Source organism: Moschus berezovskii, chromosome 26 (genome assembly GCF_049115385.1).
Source record: "Moschus berezovskii isolate FMDL1 chromosome 26, NW_MosBer_1.0, whole genome shotgun sequence".
In the NCBI taxonomy this organism is placed as follows: domain Eukaryota; kingdom Metazoa; phylum Chordata; class Mammalia; order Artiodactyla; family Moschidae; genus Moschus; species Moschus berezovskii.
In genome coordinates this window covers 1201938-1215650 of record NC_142485.1, presented here as the reverse complement: position 1 = coordinate 1215650, position 13713 = coordinate 1201938, and the positions used below count along the sequence as shown (strand labels likewise).

The 13713-nt window shown below is 44.4% G+C and overlaps 1 protein-coding gene across 2 annotated transcripts in view; it reads left to right on the top strand.

The window, feature by feature from the left end:
* The window catches only part of ZNF385D (zinc finger protein 385D), a 350361-nt gene that overhangs the window by 315249 nt on the left and 21399 nt on the right, over positions 1–13713 (top strand). The gene's annotated exons all lie outside the window — the stretch shown is intronic.

Here is a 13713-nt window from a genome sequence, read left to right as displayed (position 1 = left end):
GAAAACGCAGATTCTAGGTTAGGGAAAGGAGACTGTCTTACAAAAAAAAGAACCCCTGGTTTAAAGGCCAAGTGGCAGATTAATTAAACCCCATAGTTATTTTTCTCTGTTTTAATTTAAGTATCTAAATGTATCTACATTCTCCTTCATTTATAAATTACATCAGTCTCCAAAAATGTATCTTTCAAAAGAGATACTCATTGCTTGCTTAGGTACCTAAAGTATTTTAAGAGTTTTCCTTAACTTATTCCAAATTCCTTCTTAGGGTGGTCAACTTGTCCTGACTTGCTGGAGCTGTCCCCCAAAGTACTAAAAGTCTCATGTCTCAGAAACTCCCTTCAGTTCAGTTCAGTCGCTCAGTTGTGTCCGGTTCTTTGCGACCCCATGAATCACAGCACGCCAGGCCTCCCTGTCCATCACCAACTCCCGGAGTTCACTCAAACTCATGTCCATCGAGTCTGTGATGCCATCCAGCCATCTCATTCTCTGTCGTCCCCGTCTCCTCCCGCCCCCAATCCTTCCTAGCATCAGACTCTTTTCCAGTGAGTCAACTCGACGCATGAGGTGGCCAAAGTATTGGAGTTTCACCTTCAACATCAGTCCTTCCAATGAACACCCAGGACTGATCTCTTTTAGGATGGACTGGTTGGCTCTCCTCGCAGTCCAAGGGACTCTCAAGAGTCTTCTCCAGCACCACAGTTCAAAGCATCAATTCTTCGGTGTTCAGCTTTCCTAATAGTGCAACTCTCACATCCATACATGACGACTGGAAAAACCATAGCCTTGACTAGACAGACCTTTGTTGGCAAAATAATGTCTCTGCTTTTTGATATGCTGTCTAGGTTGGTCATCGGAGAAGGCAATGGCACCCCACTCCAGTACTCTTGCCTGAAAAAATCCCATGGACGGAGGATCCTGGTAGGCTGAAGTACATGGGGTCGCTATGAATCGGACACGACTGAGCAACTTCATTTTCACTTTTCACTTTCATGCACTGGAGAAGGAAATGGCAGCCCACTCCAGTGTTCTTGCCTGGAGAATCCCAGGGATGGGGGAGCCTGGTGGGCTGCCCTCTATGGGGTCGCAGAGAGTCGGACACGACTGAAGCGACTTAGCAGCAGCAGCAGCCACATAGCTCTAAAGCCAAGACCTGTTACTAAACCAGAAACTAGTTGACAGGTGTGTCGGTGGTGGTTCCTGAAGAGTTGTCCTCAGCCCCACAGCAGCAGCACTTGGATATTGGTCAGAAGTGCAGATATTCAGGCCCAAACCCAGACCTTGGAACCATAAACTCTAAGGGCAGAATCAATAGTCTGTGTCTGATTAAACCTCCAGGTGGTTCAATGTATACTAAAGTTCTGGGACCTCTGGTTTACAGGAACAGGATGACTCTTGGTTCACAGATTTTCCCAACATCTTGGCTCTTTTCTCGCTGGATGTTGTGAGAGGCGAAGCAGCACAGAGAAGGGTGGGGAGAAAATTAGAAGGTGAAAATGATTCGGGATGAAAACTTAGATCATAAGGCCAAAGATTTGCTCTTTATCCTGCTGTACCAGTGTGCCGTCTAGTGCCCTATGGGGGTAGGGTCTCAGCTTTTGAAAGAAAGGCAAATACCTGACAGAACAAATTTGCTGATAGCAGCCTGTGTATTTATCAGTTACTAAATACCTAACAGGCTTTGTTGTAGTTGCGTGTGGAATATGTTAAATATGAGCCAAGCTGCAGGAGCAGGGAACACAGTCCCCACGGACTTACTGAAACCAAGGCTGCAACATGATGAGGCGGTGACAGAGACATCACGCTGAGGTGACACCGCGGTATTCGGCCCTAATCCCTGAGGCCCGGGACGCCTCGGTGCTGTCCTGGAGGGAGCCTCTCCCTTGAGAGAAAGGAAGGAGGGCAGGTCCTCTGGTGAAGAAGCTGGGAGGAACCCTCAGAAGCTTCTCTCCTTGGAGAGAGGCCTCGCCTTTGGCCGGAGAGCGGCAGTCCGGCCGTGAGCCGGGTCCCGGGGCGCCGTGATGGGGCGCGGTGCTCAGGGTCTTCAGAATGGTGGGCCGCAGCCCCGCGGAGGCGGCTGCACACAGGCCTTTCACGCACAGACGCACAGCACGCACGCTGACGCACACCACGCACGCCACGCACACTGACGCACCTGACGCACACTGACGCACCTGACGCACACCACGCACACACATGCACACCGCGCACGCCACGCACACTCACGCACACCCACGCACACGGTTCCTAACACTGAACACCCGGAAATCTCACGTGAAAATTTTTGGCCTTCAAAATAAGAACCACAGCGACTGGTAAAACTGGGCATGCGTTTCTCAGATGGCTGACGAGACGGCACGGTGGACTCCACCCTCCGTGTGGGGTTGTGTGCTCTCCAGGGAGCAACACTGTCGGTGTCACCGTTACGCTCCTTTACGCTTCCTGCCTCTGCCTGTTGCGTGTGTGTGCAGGGGCTGAGTGGCGGTGGTGTGACTACTTAGATGAGGCCTGCTTGTGTGTGCTGAACTGCGGGTTTAAGCTAATACCATCAGTCAGTCAGTCAGTTCAGTCGTGTCCGACTCTCCGCGACCCCATGAATCACAGCACGCCAGGCCTCCCTGGCCATCACCAACTCCCGGAGTTCACTCAAACTCATGTCCATCGAGTTGGCGATGCCTTCCAGCCACCTCATTCTCTGTCGTCCCCGTCTCCTCCCGCCCCCAATCCCTCCCAGCATCAGACTCTTTTCCAGTGAGTCAACTCGTCACATGAGGTGGCCAAAGTATTGCAGTTTCAGCCTCCGCATCAGTCCTTCCAATGAACACCCAGGATTGATCTCCTCTAGAATGGACTGGTTGGATCTCCTTGCAGTCCAAGGGACTCTCAAGAGTCTTCTCCAGCACCACAGTTCAGAAGCATCAATTCTTCGGCAATCAGCTTTCTTCACAGTCCAACTCTCACATCCATACATGACCACGGGAAAAACCATAGCCTTGACTAGATGGACCTTTGTTGGCAAAGTAATGTCTTTTTAATATACTATCTAGGTTGGTCATAACTTTCCTTCCAAGGAGTAAGCGTCTTTTAGTTTGATGGCTGCAATCAGCATCTGCGTGATTTTGGAGCCCCAAAAAATAAAGTCTGACACTGTCTTCACTGTTTCCCCATCTATTTCCCATGAAGTGATGGGACCAGATGCCATGATCTTAGTTTTCTGAATGTTGAGCTTCAAGCCAAACTTTTCACTCTCCTCTTTCGCTTAGAAGAACCTAAATGAGAACAGAGTTTGAAAAGAATAGACACATATATCAATATGTGTATGTGTGACTGGATCACTTGGCTGTGCACCTGAAACTTAACACAACATTGTTAATCAACTAGGAAAGTGTGAAGGCGTTAGTTGCTCAGTTGTGTCAACTCTTTGTGACCCCATGGACTGTAGCCCTCCAGGCTCCTGTGTCCATGGGACCCTCCAGGAAAGAATACCGGAGCGGGTGGCCATTCCCCACCAGGGATGGAACCTGGGTCTCCCACATTGCAGGCAGATTCTTTAACATCTGAGCCACCAAGGAAGCCAACTGTACTCCAGTATACAGTCAACTATACTCTAATATACAATCAAGTATACTCTACTATACAATCACCTGTACTCCAATATACAGTCTACTGTACTCCAATATAAAATTTAAACAACTAAACTAGAGACATCCATTTTGAGGTCAAGGACATTTGAGGTTGAGGATACAGAGTAGGTCTCTGCTCCCGTTGGCCAGCTGTTGGACCCTGCGTCACTCCCTGGGGCCTGGGGGCTCCTGCTGGGTTTCTTCTGCTTCTAGAGTCTCTGATCTCCTTTCTTCTTGGCCTGTTCCTCCTGCATCTCCAACTCAAACATCCTTTGGTCCAGTTCTGACCACCTCCTCCTCCTGAGACCTTCTGCAATCATTTGCTAACCTGGCAACCTGACTTTCTAGCCTTCTTCCTCCCAAATTGCTGCCAGTGATAAGAATAGCCTGAATTCCAGATAAATTTTTCTGTTAAAGCAATCTAAGCAGAGACATTACTTTGCCAACCAAGGTCCGTCTAGTCAAGGCTATGGTTTTTCCCGTGGTCATGTATGGATGTGAGAGTTGGATTGTGAAGAAAGCTGATCGCCGAAGAATTGATGCTTTTGAACTATGATGCTGGAGAAGACTCTTGAGAGTCCCTTGGACTGCAAGGAGATCCAACCAGTCCATTCTAGAGGAGATCAATCCTGGGTGTTCATTGGAAGGACTGATGCGGAGGCTGAAACTGCAATACTTTGGCCACCTCATGCGACGAGTTGACTCACTGGAAAAGAGTCTGATGCTAGGAAGGATTGGGGGCAGAAGGAGAAGGGGACAACAGAGAATGAGATGGCTGGAAGGCATCACCGACTCGATGGACATGAGTTTGAGTGAACTCCGGGAGTTGGTGATGGCCAGGGAGGCCTGGCGTGCTGTGATTCGTGGGGTCGCAAAGAGTCGGACACGACTGAGCGACTGAACTGAACCGAACCGAACAGTATCTTCTCAAATCACATGATTCACATGGTGTCCAGTCCCCATGAAATGAAATGGTCCTGGCTTCAAGAGCGAAATTCAGAAGTTGGATAAGCTATTTCTTTTAACAAGCTCTCTCTCTCTCTCAAATACTTTTCAGCAGAACAATTGATGTTCTAATCTGTATCTGGTATCCCCGATCCAAAGTGAGTTCAGCAGGTCAGTAACCAGGATCACTGAGTCTGAATTTACTGTTGATGTAATTGCCTCAAGCAGTCATAGATTAGGCAGCTTCGGGAAACATCTCAAAAGTTGCAGTTAGATATTTCTGGGGTTTTTTAAGTTTTTGAAATCACTTTCCTATCTAGAATTTCTGATGTGCACAAGACTTGGGAACTCTAGTTCAAGTGATGTAAGGGTGGAAATAATTACTCACCTGATCCCTTGGGACATTAAGTTCTTTAATCAGGTCTCTATAGGGCTTCATTTAAAAAGGACAGTGGATTATTTTTATGCATGACACTTCCAAGTAGCAGAACTCTGGAGGTGTGGTAAAGTTAGAATTTGAAGTGCAAGTATTTCTCTAGTATTTTCTGGAGATGTCTCCTCGACCTCTTCAAAGACAGCAAATCCATTGTTCCCTCCCCTCTCATGGTATGCAGCCTGGTTGCTCTGGTCCAAAAATGACGTCGTTTTTTACCTTTTAACCTCCAATGATTAACACAGGGTCTAACACAGGATGATTCATTCAAGCCCACCCGAAGTTTCAGGACCAAGTGAAGAGCTCAAATGGAGACCATACACCATACAGCTCAATGCTTACAAGGTACCTCAAGCATCACTGGCAGCCCCATAGGCTGTATCCAAGGATTGCCTTTGTGACCTGAAGGTCAAGGGCTCTCCCCAGCTGAGTCAGCTCAGCCCTGCCAAGTAGCACAGATGTGCAGGGACAGGGGAGACGCTGTCCCCTAAGTCAGTCCTTCGGGTGGCAACTGAAGGTGAAAGTTGCTTTGTCGTGTCAAACTCTTTGCGACCCCGTGGACTATACAGGCTGTGGAATTTTCCAGGCCAGAATACTGGAGTGGGTAGCCTTTCCCTTCTCCAGGGGATCTTCCCCACCCAGGGATCAAACCCAGGTCTCCCACATTGAAGGTGGATTCTCTACCTGCTGAGCCACCAGGGAAGCCCTCAGGCAGTAACTGGACCCACCCAAATCTGGGACCCCAGTGGGGAGGCAACCTTTCTGCCCAACCTCATTTTCTGGGCTCGAGATTTCCAGCCAATCTGAAGCATTTCCTCTTCAGGGAGAGAGGCAATATCTGGGGGGACTTTTCTGTGTAGACTCATATTTGGTGACTTGACATCATTTGGTGTTTTGAAAACAAGCCTCTTTCTGGTTTCCAGAGGGAGGCTGTGATCTTTTACCTCTTAACACACATAACCACACCTGGACATAGACACGTGTAACTGCATATGCATACAAAAACATAATGGCATGAGAACACACATATGCACACAGGGCATTGCATGTGCACACACAAAACATACATGCATAGACATATACGCACACACACCTACAGGGACACACATGGACACACGTTCACACACAGACACACGATCAGAAACCTCTACACGCATGCGCTCACACACACTTGTGAATTCTCTGACTCTGTGCTCCGGCCTTCGGAGCTCCCAGTCCAGTTCTCATTTCCCTTTCTAATTAACGTTCCCATTTGCTTAGTTGGTTATCAAACCTGAAAAAAGTGTTTTTCATAAGATCAAAAAATACAAAAATAGACTTTTGTTTCAGTGGCTTGTGGTATGTGGAGCCCCCAAAAGTACAGAGCCCAGTGCAGGGCCCATTCCTGCCCGTGTCTAAGAGGGCCGTGCTGCCCAGGTGCTGGTGGTTAAATGAGGTAAAATCCAGAGGAAAGAAACAACTGCCAGTAATAATTTCTAAAAACTTGCATGTGTAGTTATGTTGTGTGTGTTTTTTTTTTTGTCACGAAACACCTTTTTATACTTCGGAATGTCAGCATATTTAAGAGGAAGCAGCTGTTCTCCTCACTTGCTTGCAAGCCTGGTTGAGACTTAAATTTTCACAAACAAGAAGGAAATAAATTGAATATCATTCTGAGTCTTCAGTGTACCAGGAAACATGATGAACATCTTTGGGTCATAGTATTTATTTGTCAGGGCTTCCCAGGTGGCTCAGTGGTAAAGAGTCTGCTTGCCAATTCGGAAGATATGCCTTTGATCCCTGGGTCGAGAATTATCCCTGGAGGAGTAAATGGCAACCCACTCCAGTGTTCTTGCCCGGAGAGTCCCATGGATGGAGGAGCCTGGCGGGCTGCTGTCCGTGGGGTCTCAGAGAGTTGGACAGGACTGAGCAACTGAGCATGCATGCGTTTATTTCTGTTGCCTGGAAGGAAATTTCCACAACTTACCTCTGGTTCTCTGAGTTGGATTGTGAGATCTGTAACTAGGAAAATACTTTTCTTACCCAGACCATGTAAGTTGGCTGCTCTATTTTATTATCTAGAATTCAAGTTATTATTTTCTGGAATCTTTTCTTATGCTTTATGAAATGTTTTAAAAGGTATTTCCAGTGTTTTTATGCAAGAATGAGGGCCAAAATGGGCCACTCTGAATACTGACACGTTTCCTTTCATCCTCCACGAGAGCACCATTCCACAAAGTATTAGCAATATGTTTTGAAGCCAAAGCCAAGCAGTGACAGTTACAATAATGAATATTTGCTTCAGGGCTCTGGCAGAAAAACAGCACAGAAATGCAAGCCCGTACCATCTCAAACCTTGCCTTCTCACTAAAGCACACCCATTACTTTCGACTGCCTGTCACATATAAAGTTCCTAGAGGATCACTGGTAGAACAGTGCAAAGAAATCTGAATCAGCCCCTGGGAAACATTAAGAAAAGTGAATCATGATTCTAGTTTCACATCTTTTGGGGAAAAAAAGGAAAAGTTTGCAATAAGGAGGGCCTGTGGGTTACTCTTATCACTTTGCAGAAGAGATTGTTTGAAACCTGTAGGTTTTCCTTCTCTCCGCTCCCCCTAAATGGACTCCAACAACTTAACGTGTTAGCATGAATGGAGGATTGGACATACATGATTGACTCTAGCTCGGTCCATGTTTTGTTTCTTTTGAAGTCAAATTTTTAAGATGCTATCTTCCAACAATCATAATAAATCATGACTGGTTGGAATAAACTGAAGGGATGTGATCAGTTCTTTTATGAAAAAATTAAAAATTTTAGCAAAAATAACATGTGCTTCTGAGCCAGGCTGAGTTCAAATCATTGCCCTACAGCTGGCAGCTTTGGCATTGGGCAAGTTCCCCAAACTCTCCATACCCCAATTCCTTCTCTAAGGGGAGGGGAAAGAAGGTATGCCCCTGTTATTTTTTTAATTGAAATATAGTTGATTTACAATGGTGTTTTGGTTTCAGGCATACATCAAAATGATTCATGTGTGTATGTGTGTGTGTGTGTATTTTTTTCAGATTCTTTTCTTTTATAAAGTTATTAGAAAATATTGAGTATAATTCCCTGTGTTATACAGTAGGTCCTTGTTGGTTGTTTATTTTATGCATGCTGCTGCTGCTGCTGCTAAGTCACTTCAGTCGTGTCCGACTCTGTGGGACCCCATAGACGATAGCCCACCAGGCTCCCCCGTCCCTGGGATTCTCCAGGCAAGAACACTGGAGTGGGTTGCCATGCGTGGCAATGTGTAAATGTTAATCCCGAACTCCTAATTCACCCTCTTAGTATTTTATGATGATTGAGTGTATTAGTGTAAATGCTTTGACTATGACTTTAGCTACAATTGTGTCTTGCTGATTCACTTGTTCATTTATTCGTTCATTGTTTTCTTTGAATAAATATTTATTGATGCATTTTTACGTCAAGTATAAATGCAAGGGTGTATGAATGGACAGAATGGGTGGAAGAAGGGCTGGTATATTTATTACTGTTATTTCAGATCATTATGGGATGTCTCATGAACCACGTAATGGACATATATTACCCTTCCCATCTCCAGTGGCTTAGGTAGAACCTAGTGCAAAACAGCAGCTCAATAAATGTTGATGGAGTGAAGTTCAAATACATGAATCACTGCAACACAGAATAACAATTTGGGCCTGAAATAAGGATTTGGAAGTGGGAGATGCAACGTCAAGTCCCAGTTTTGTGGGAATTTCCTCTTCTAAAAACCAAGACAGCTGTAGCCTGTACCACCGAGATCTTTGCTGTGATTCTGCAAAGTGACCGAACGATGCACTGTGTGCTGACTGGTCCCAGTTCTGTTTATCAATGAACTTTCGTTTTTAGACTAGCCTTCAATCTACAAAAGAGGAACAAGGGCACTACAGAGGGTTCCAGTATACGCTCCTAAGTTTTCCTGTTATTAGCACCTCACATTATTGTGGTGCATTGGTCAAAGCCAGAGAACCACAACCCGTACACGGCTTTTACTAGACTCCATACTTCCTTTGAATTTCCTAAATTTTTACCTCACGCTCACTTTTTCTTTTACTAGATTCCATACTTCCTTTGAATTTCCTAAATTTTTACCTCACGCTCACTTTTTCTTTTTGCCCCAGGATTCCAACCAGGACACCGGATTATATTTATACATCCTGAGTCCTTAGACTTGTCTGGACCATGACAGTTTTCAGACTTCTTGTTTTGGTGACCTAGACATTTTTGAGGACTCTTGATCAAGAATTGTGTAGAATGTCATTGAATTTAGGTTTGTTTATGCTTTCCCCATGGTTAGACAGGGGTTATGAGTTTTGGGGAGAAGATCACGGGGGTAAATCTCATCACATCCAAGCAAGAGGGTATGTTATTAACATGATCAATGATATAAAATTTTATTTTAATGAGTGAATAGGTATTATGCCAATGTTCCATACTAAAAAAAATAGCTATATGTCATTTTCTATGCAATGTAGAGTCATCCGTTGATATCCGTGGGGAACTGGTTCTAAAACCCCTGTAGATACCAAAATCTATGGATGCTCAAGTGCTTATATAAAATGATGTAGCAGTTGCACATAACCTATACACATCCTTCCATTTACTTTAATTCATCTCTGGATTACTTATAATACCGAAAACTGTGTAACATTATGTAAATAGTTGCAAATACGATGTAAATGGTATGTAAATTATCACCTTCCCACAGCAAGATTTTGTTTTCTGGAAGTTTCTGGAATTTTTTTTTATATTTTTAAATGGATGCAGAAACCAAGGGTCATCTAAATAAAATAGTTGATTCCTTTATGGCTTAACCCTAAAGTATATTTACCTTACGTGTTAAAAAAAAAGGTCCTCTTTACTACTGGTAAATTAGAAGTAACTGAAAAATTCATATCTTGTTACAAATTAATAATACTCTTACCTTTGTGGACTCAAGATCTATATATTAAATTTAAAGTGAAAAACATGACTGTGATTCTCTCTAACCTTAATCTTGAGAAAATATTAATATTAATAACAGATATTTGTCCAGCTGCATGGCCTAAAAGTGCAACAAGGTTCCGTGAAACTGTCAGTTGTTCAGTTCAGTCCGACTCTCTGCGACCCAGTGGGTGGCATGGCTCCTCTGTCCATGGGATTCTCCCGGCAAAGATACTGCAGTAGTTGCATTTCCTTCTTCAGGGGATCTTCCCAACCCAGGCATCAAGTTCGGGTCTCTTGCATCTGCAGGCAGATTTTTACCATTTGAGCCACCAGGGAATTAAGTGCCAGAAATTAAGTGTTTTGATCCTGATTTCCCTGAGCCTGTCTCCTGCAAGGAACTTCCCTTAAGAAACATTAACATTTTACTAAGCCCAAGCCATAGACGATCTGGAGTCTCTAACCTTTGACATTCTTGGTATAAATGTACTTTATCCTCTGGGGATAATGCTGTGCCATGTAGGGCCACCCAAGACGGACGGAGCACTGTGGAGAGTTCTGACGAAACATGGTCCACTGGAGAAGGGGATGGCAAAGCACGTCCGCACTCCTGCATTGAGAACCCCGTGAACCATTGTTGTTCAGTTGCTCAGTGGTGTCTGACTCTTTGCGACCCCATGGACTGCAGCATGCCAGGCTTCCCTGTCCTTCACCATCTCCCAAAGTTTGCTCAAACTCATCTGCATTGAGTCAGTGATATCATACAAACATCTCATCCTCTGTCATCCCCTTCTCCTCCCACGTTCAATCTTTCCCAGCATCAAGGTCTTTTCCATTGAGTTAGCTCTTCACATCAGGTAGCTTAAGTATTGGAGTTTCAGCTTCAGCATCAGTCCTTCCAATGAATATTCAGGACTGATTTCCTTTAGGATGGACTGGTTGGATCTCCTTGCAGTCTAAGGGACTCTCAAGAGTCTTCTTCAACACCACAGTTCAAAAGCATCAGTGCTTAGATGCTTTCCTTTCTTTATGGTCCAACTCTCACATCCATACATGACTACTCGAAAAACCGTAGCTTTGAATAGACTGACCTTTGTTGGCAAAGTAATGTCTCTGCTTTTTAATATGCTGTCTAGGTTGGTCATAGCTCTTCTTCCAAGGAGCAAGTGTCTTTTAATTTCATGGCTGCAGTCACCATCTGAGGTGATTTGGGGGCCCAAGAAAATAAAGTCTGTCACTGTTTTCATTGTTTCCCCATCTATTTGAGAGAAAATGATGGGACTGGATGCCATGGTCTTAGTTTTCTGAACGTTGAGCTTTAAGCCAGCTTTTTCACTCTCCTCTTTCACTTTCATCAAGAGGCTCTTTAGTTCTTCTTCACTTTCTGCCATCAGGGTGGTGTCATCTGCATATCTGAGGTTATTGATGTTTCTCCCAGCAATCTTGATTCCAGATTGTGCTTCATCCATCCCAGCATTTCTCATGATGTACTCTGCATGTAAGGTAAATAAGCAGGGTGACAATATACAGTCTTAACTGTACTCCTTTCCCAATTTGGAACCAGTCTGTTGTTCCATGTCCAGTTCTAACTGTTGCCTTTTGACCTGCATACAAGTTTCTCAGGAGGCAGGTAAGGTGGTCTGGTGTTCCCATCTCTTTAAAAATTTTCCACAGTTTGTGATCCACACAGTCAAAAGCTTTAGCATGCTCAATGAAGCAGATTTTATCTGGAAATCTCACTTTTTCTATGATACAATGGATGTTGGCAATTTGATCTCTAGGTCCTCTGCCTTTTGTAAATCCAGCTTGAACATCTGGAAGTTCGGTTCATGTACTGTTGAAGCCTAGCTTGGAGAATTTTGAGCATTGCTTTGCTAGTGTGTGAGATGAGTGCAATTGTGAGGTAGTTTGAATGTACTTTGGCATTGCCTTTCTTTGTGATTGGAATGAAAACTGACCTTTTCCAGTCCTGTGGCCACTGCTGAATTTTCTAAATTTTCTGGCATATTGAGTGTAGCACTTTAACAGTGTCATCTTTTAGGATTTGAAATTTTCTGGTATTACCTGATATTTTAATGTTGGTACCTTAGAAGACAAGTGAAGACTAGTCAGGAAGTGGGCCTTTCAGTGTTCAAGGTAATGCATTCTTGTGGCAAAAATTGATGTTAGTTAATTTTACTTATTTTTCTCTTTCCATGAGAAAAACTGGTGATGGCACTATGATTATTTTCTCTAACATGGTTAGATGTTCTCCATGATACTGCAGGGGACCTTAATGGCCTTATGGCTGAATAAGTGGTTAAAAGTATATGAAGGGTTAGGGCAAAGGGAAGGTCCAAATAAATTGTTCTATTCAATATCCCTCAGCATCCTCTATAATGGGAAAGAATCTGGAAAAGAATATATTCACATACACACATATATAGTGTATACACACACACATACATACATAAATGTAGATATATAATAGCTAAATACGTATGTATATATATATTTCAGAATCACTTTGTGTATACCTGAAACTTTGTAAATCAACTATAGTTCAAAAATTTTAATAAAAATTGATTAATTAAAAACAAACAGCAAGAACCCATCTCTCTTCTGACTGACTAGTGTTTCTGTGCCATATTTGGGAAAGAAGCCGTGACCAGCCTTACCCATATTCCCACCTCTCTCTCCAGATCAAAGTGAAAACCCAAGTTCAAAGGCTTGTTGGTAACAGAAATTAACAAGACCTACATTGTTATGAGGGCAGCCCCTCACTGCAGGTAAACCACTGTCCTTTATAGCCTCCGCCCACCCGGTGTTTCAGGACGGCTGGACAGTGAACACGGCAACCTGTGGTAGCAGAGACAATCCCAAGAGCAGCTGTGGCTGGAGAGGCTGCCTGGGAACATTTTGAGTAGGAGGTTAAGAGCTAGCCAGCCGGGAGGCAGTGAAAAGGGATATAAAAATAGAAAGCACAGGGCATGGAGCTCATTTGCGATTCATACTGGACTTGGCAGATGTTGCTCACACCATGTTAACTAGCCTATTTGGGTTGGGAGCTGTGCCTACCCAGGTGAAGCTAAGACAAGGTAGGCTCACTTTGGAGGTTGACCTGTCCAGATTTAGTCAAAGTTCAGAGCCAGAAGGGCTGTAGGGTTACAGTGCATCCACGCCTTTCTGGTCATCAAGCTCTTGAAAGCTGTGACATTAGCATGGTGTGACCAGTCTGTAAATTCCGTATGAAGAGTAGCCATTGGTGTTTGCATACTCTTGTGTTGTGTGCTCCCTGAACTCATCCCGGTGCAGGACACATGCTTAGTAAATATGCCAGATTACAATTCGTCTTGTTTGTATGTGGATTATTTTTGTATTTGTTGAACATACAGCTCTTTGTAAATAAGGCAAGGATTTTTAAACCTTTGATCGTGACAAAGTAGTGTGACATCAGGGTTCTTTACTTCCCATATATTTTGCACAAGCACACACAGGATCACAACCAACTTTTTTAAAGGGTCTTGACCATGGTTTTATTTCTTTTGTTTGTTTTTGACTGCTCTGGGTCTTTGTCGCTGCACACAGGCTTTCTCCAGCTACGGGGAGTGGGGGCTAGTCTCCAGATGCTGTCTGTGGGCTTCTCATTGTGGCAGCGTCTCTTGTTCTGGAGCACGGCCTTAGGGCGTACAGGCTTCAGTCCTTGCAGGATGTAGGCTCAGCAGTCATGGCACACAGGCGGGTGTCCCACGACATGTGGGATCTTCCCAGACCACAAATGGAACCAGCGC